Below are 6,671 nucleotides of genomic sequence, written 5' to 3'. Positions count from 1 at the left end.
GGCTATGCAAATGCTAATATTTTTTTTTACTTACGCTCTTATTTAATGATATCGACAACAGGGGAGTTTATTGCCAATTACTAAATTATTTTAAATTCTAATAATATTTCACATTGATTAGTGTTTCTTTATCTGTGTGCATTAACTTAAGCATCAGTAAATATGAAACAGATGTAGTATTTTCAACAATTTTCTCTGAAAATTTTCCGGTTAGTGAAAGTTTGTTAAACACCATTATATTCTGAATTTCTGATGAATATTACTTTACCATATTGAAATTTGTCGGGTTTGGGTTTGTCTGTTACGCTTTAAATTAGCAATCATGTTAAGGAAACCATTGCATTTAATTCGTCTCATTTAAGCCAAGGGACGGAATTCTTTTCGCAGTCTATTGGCAATGGACGAATTCATGTTGACATTTACCACTGGCAGAAGCAGTTTCTACATGGTGTACCTATTATCTTTCTTAGTGAATCTTAGTGTTAAACTTGCGGTTACATAGAGGATTATTGTTTTCAAAGCTGTGTAGAATATTTTGTTTTTCCCAGTTTGATTGGTTCAAATCACTGCAGATCCATTGCTGTGCGCATAAGCTGTGGGGCTCGTCAAAATGTTCAAAAAGACCAACCAATACCCTTGGCGTGAAGATTTGGCTTTACGGGTGGCAATAGTCGCTAATGCAACTCTTCCAAGTTACATCACCCCACCACTCAACACTCTACGCTATTTTCCTTTGTCTGAAGGTCCACAAAATTGTTACGTCATTAATAAGGTGCCAAAGGGTCACTACTCAATCAGAATCTTTTTGGACTTGTTGGTCAGTCTAGAGGTACCATTGTTGAGCCTCTATTTGACATTTCTATTGAAGGCACGCAGATAATTCTTTGAAATCTGGTTGACCCATCAGGCTGATCAAGTATTTGTTGAGGCGCTAGTGTTTCTTACTGATGACTCTGTCTCAATCTGTTTCCATAGCATGGTCATGGGGATCCCGCTATCCTTTCTATCGAGATTCTTCAAATTGATGATAAGGCCTATTATTTTGTTCCCCGTTGGAGTCAAGGGTTGATACTTAGAACAATTAAAAGACTGAGTTGTGGTTTGGACAGTCAAAGTTTGACGTAGATTATGAAGGGGATCCTGGGGAGGGAAGATTTTGGCAACGCATTAAAACTTTTGGTGAGGATTCAGAGTCTGTTCAACCTAGATCTGTGAAACTAGAATCAACATGCTTCACATACGCCAAACTTCTATCCAGAACCCTTTACCAGTCAGCGCTTGTCAGTACTAATAATCACCTGATTAACTTATACATTAGAGGTGGATCCCAACAGAAACTATTCTGTTTGGTTACATTTTGCAGAGATTGATTATTCAGTGACTACTGCGGGCAAAGGATCTTTGATATTGAAATAAATGGTGTTCTTGCATTCCAACATGTTGACATTGTAGAATTGAGTGGGATATCTATACTGCCCTTGTGCTTAATACTACTGTTCTGTTGATGGAGGACTCTAACAATAAATTGAAGCCAAAGGAAGGTAATCTTGCCATAATCAACGCTATTGAGATATTTGAGGTTATAATGGCTGAGTCAAAGACTGTATAGAGGAAGGTATGGGTGCTCATCCCTACTACTGTTACAGTTTTTCAACAACAGTTCATACTAGGTTGTGTGTATTTATTGTATATTAAAGATAACATATTGAATTTGGTAGAGAACTTCAATGACTTTAAAATATCCACTATCAAGTTTAGTGTTGGTCATTGGAGGTGACAGATAGCATTATGTGCTGTGCTTGGGAGCTGTATTAGTCATGTAGAGTTATGCAGCTTCTTTTTATTTCTAATCATTAATATATCTCAAGAAACTCCAATTTTTGGGAGAGCTTGTCAAAAGTAGACCATGGAATTTATGCCAATCAACATGTTAGATCTCTTTGTCTCATTATACTTTCCTTTATTGACTGCTTTGGAGTTTTCCTATATTGATCATATGTTTTATAATACTTCTTCCATTTACATATTTTCTATTTCATGAACTCCTAATGGTACTATAATAGCAAATGCTACTTTTTGTAATTCGAATGAATATTAACTTTGCAAGTTTATTATATCTTTACTCTAGTTAGTGCTTACAAGCATTGAAGAAGGCATTGAGGCTTCCACCCAGGTTTGGGTGGAATGGTGATCCTTGTGTTCCTCAACAACATCCATGGAGTGGAGTGGGTTGCCAATAAACAAAAGTCGTGGCAGCTGGGTCATTGATGGACTGTAATTTCTTGTTATCCTATGTAAAGCGTTTTGTATTTTGTTCATTTGATTCCGTAGTAGCCTATAATTCAGTTCTCATAATCTTTATTCTCTTCACTTGATCAATTTGTTCGCTGTAGTTGGCACCAAATCCAAAGTATTTTATTTGTTCAGCATAAGAGCCTCTAGATTAAGGAAATGGATGCCCTTCTATGGAAGAGAAAGAGAAGATTTTTGTGTTTTAGCTGTATGCATTTACGTTTGCACGATCACAGCTTACACGTAAACTAGTTAATATATGGCTTGCTCAAGGCTTTCTTTTAACTTGTTCAGAAAGTGTAACTTATTTTTACTTTGTTCTATGAGGTGCTTCTCATTTGGGGGAGTACCCTAATTGGACCTTCCGATTCTTAAATTCCTTTTGGTCAATTTCATTTTCTTTAAAAAGGTTAAAAGTTCAAGATGAAGTGCTCAAAGTTACACCCCTATATGAGAATAGTTCTCAATTAATCCTCTTTTTATGATCGTTGGAGGTAAAACACATGTGTATGGATTCGAAAAAGTGTTACATATATAAGAATAGAATGCTATACTTTAGATCGTGTACATGGGAATTATTTAGTTGGTACCTTACTATACTTCCCAGTAGTAATATAGTTATCAAATTAAAAATGAGTATCGCATTTATGGGGTAAAGTATGTTTAAGTATTAATCCTAAAAAAGTGTAGAACTACACCCACCGCTTGTTAAGAGATTGGTTACACTATGCTACAAAGACGTTGTGGTTTGTGTTGAGAACTGTTAATTTATTTATCATTTTGAATATTCTATCTCAGTATATTGTTTTCTTTTATATCTAGTCATTGATTGCTTCGTCTGTTGATGAACAGTGGTCTAGACAATCAAGGTCTGAAAGGTTTCTTACCAGATGACATATCCAAACTACCTAATCTACAAATCTTGTGAGTTCCAGATATGTTTTAAGTATTTTGGAAAAGATATGAGTAAATATTTTGTTCAATGCATGCATGAATCATGTATGCATTATGCTTAATGTATTCATTGCAAAACCAACTTAGGAATAAGTCTGAATAGGAAGTTATACTTCTGTATTAGAAAGTTAATGACCAATATTTTTATGTCAGTCCAGGGTTAGGTTTATATATCTCATGATGAGATGGGGATATATGGGTTGCTTGACAGATTAACGTGAGTTTGTTATTTCCAGCATTACCTATATCTGACCTAAAAACCATATTATTTCCATAGTTTGTTTACAATTTAGTTGGTTAATATTTCATGAGTTCAATAATTTGTCGGATATGTTGGATGCCAAGCACCAGGACGGACCAAAGAGTTGTTCCCCATTTTATCTTTCAGTTTTTTTAAACTAATAGTTGCAGTGAGTAACTTACAATTAGACTTTAGTTTTTTAACATAAATGGTGAGTATAGAGTTACTCTTTCAAAGTATTCTTGGATGAACTTGATTCCTCTCCTATGTGAGTGTGTGGGAGTGTGTATATATTTCTTTCAATTTTGTTATTAAAAACATTCTTTCAATTTTTAACTCACTATTCTTCAACATACAGAAGCAACCACCATACTTATTTTCCCTTATCTTGTGCTAATTGCTTATGAACTGCAGAAACCTGAGTAGGAACGACATCCATGGAGCAATTCCATCTTCACTTGGTACCATAAATAGCCTGCAAGTGCTGTTACGTAATCTCTTCCCCTTTTTCTCATGATATTGGTTTCATTGTTATATGCTTCCAAAGGTGGGAAACTTGTTCCATGAATGTTGTCCTGGCTTTGACTATCATGTTATTGTCATTTCTGAATGCCATGTAATGAGCAGTGACCTATCCTACAACTTTTTCAATGGATCAATTCCAGAAAGCCTTGGACAGTTATCGTCATTGCAAAGACTGTAAGATTCTCCAATGTTAACTAACCCATAAAACACATACGAGGACGACAAATCTGTATCAAAATGTCTTCATGCAGGAACCTTAACAGCAACCTCCTATCTGAAAGGGTCCGGCAACTCTAGGAGGAAGACTACTGTACAGAGCTAGCTTCAAGTATGTTATCAGACATTAAACTACAGACAGTTACTGAAAATGATAGGATATTCCTCGCGTACATGTTTGTTCACTTTGTTTTTTTACTAAATAACAAATATTTCTAACTTTTGACTTGTCGATGTCTGCAGTTTTACGGACAACGCAGGTCTGTGTGGTATACCTGGATTACCTACATGTGGTTCTCATCTTTCTTCCGGTGGTAAAGTTGGCATTGGATTAGGGGCTTCATTTACATTTTTCCTTCTTACTACCTGTTTAGTTTGTTGGTTGAAAAGGCGGCACAATATCCTCCGAGCGCAGAAAATTGCAGGTAAGGGATATTCATAATTTATAGACACAGTTACACTAATAAAGCATTCTATGTTCTACTTCCATCTCTATTACCATGCTTGGGTCTATTTAATTTTTGTAGAATAATCATTTGAAATATCTTGGAAAGTTTAAAAGATAATAGGTAATTGAAATGTAAAAATTTTGCACCGTCATTCAATCACACAAAACATGTATGTGGTAAACTTGTTAACTTCTATAATAACTATGGATGTTACCAATTTAAGATGTTATGCACTGTTACCTGTGGATGTATCTCTTCTTTGAGTGCTTAAACCTCTGAGACACCCATACACAGCACACGATTAAACTAGTTTAAATTTGATCAAAGAAAACATAGTTGGACTAACATTTTCCAGAATTAATTTAACTCAAAATTTGCTGCCTGGTACTGTATTTGATCAGTCTAATTTGTTGGCCCATTTTACCAATATGTTCTTGGTAACTCCACGGATGACCTTGAGAAGCAAAAACATTAAGACTATTGAATTTAATTTGTTCTCCTTTGTTCTTGCAGCAAGAGGAGCCCCTTATGCAAAAGCAAGGACCCATTTTTCACGAGATATCAGCTGACAAGGCATCATAATAATTTGGCAAAACCTCAACAGCAGCTGAGAATGGACCTATTTTACTTTCATGATGACATCTCATAATTCTTATTCACTGTATTTGTATTATTCCTCTTTTTCCTGCCATGAAGCGTTTATTTTATAGATTGCAGAATCGCTCTGCTAATGTAGATGAATGGCAGTGTAATCCTATCGATGTTTCGATGGTACTTGTCTTCCATACGTGATTACTCCAAATACGGAGTTTCTTGAGACATTGAACATCTTACAAGCAGAACTCAGCAATCTGTAAATCAGAAAATTTTGTTCATTTCATCATGTCTACTTGAGTTTCGCCACTTTTGAGACTAATTAATGTTATGAGTCTGTATCCTCTGGGATGGAATTTCCTGTAGCTGAGATCCACAATCAATATATCTGTGTATTCTTCTCTTGAAATTCAGTATGGAAGGATCAAAATTATTAATTATGATAAAAGATCAAAAGAACAAATCTAGACTATTAAATTATATATGAATTATTATGATTAAATTCAAATGTGTGATTTTTTTTTGTAATATTAAGAAATTTTAGTATTTAACTAAAATAAATAAAGGAGAACAATAGATTTTTATTATATTGGACAATAATTAGAGACAATTTGAAATCTGTAAAAAAATTATAAAAATGGATTATTGCAATTAAACATAATATCTTTACTGATTGGTGGACTTTTTTATTTGAAATCAATTTTATCTGAAGTTAAAGTAATTTAAAAAAAAAAGTGTTTATCTAAAGGTAAAAATATATTCAATTTAATATAATATATTAAGATTTAAACTTGTGGAATTGAAATTTAGAAATGATATTTGAAATGATGAAAATTATAAATGAATAGAATTAAATGTTTTATTGGAAAAATAAAATCACTTTATGCAAACGTGTTTAAGGAGAAATTTACTTAAATACAACATACTTATATTCTATCCAAATTTTTATATAAAGAAATTGTTAAATCATCATATATTTATATTTAATAGTGCATATTAGGTCATTTTTAAACTATATATGTATCAAATATTCATATCATATAAAATTGCAGCTATTGTTTATCATATATGTTTAATTCAACTGTGAGTTTTGAGATAAAATCATTATATTAAAGTTATTGATGTATGTTACATGTATGCTATAATGGATGCAGGTTATATCAATATAATTTGATTGGTATCTATGTATATGAAGATATCACACTAAGTGAGATGACCTTTATTACAAGACTTGTGGGTGGTGCTCTTGATTTGAATTAATATCAAAATTTAAACAAAATCAATTAAAAATACCCTCAAAATATATTATTATTTATTTTTAAGATTAAATATGTTTTTGTCTTTTAATTTAAGTGAAAATTGAATTAGTTTATTTTTGGAACTTTGAATTTAGTCCTCTA

General features: G+C 33.0%; 1 pseudogene; it reads left to right on the top strand.

Annotated features, from left to right (window-relative positions):
• Positions 1 to 673: 673 nt before the first annotated feature.
• On the top strand, positions 674 to 5,366 carry LOC114179575 (annotated as a pseudogene).
• The last annotated feature ends 1,305 nt before the right edge of the window (positions 5,367 to 6,671 follow it).

This window comes from Vigna unguiculata, chromosome 3 (assembly GCF_004118075.2).
Source record: "Vigna unguiculata cultivar IT97K-499-35 chromosome 3, ASM411807v1, whole genome shotgun sequence".
NCBI lineage: Eukaryota > Viridiplantae > Streptophyta > Magnoliopsida > Fabales > Fabaceae > Vigna > Vigna unguiculata.
The sequence above is the reverse complement of the archived record's forward strand: the minus strand, read 5'-3'. Positions and strand labels throughout refer to the sequence as shown.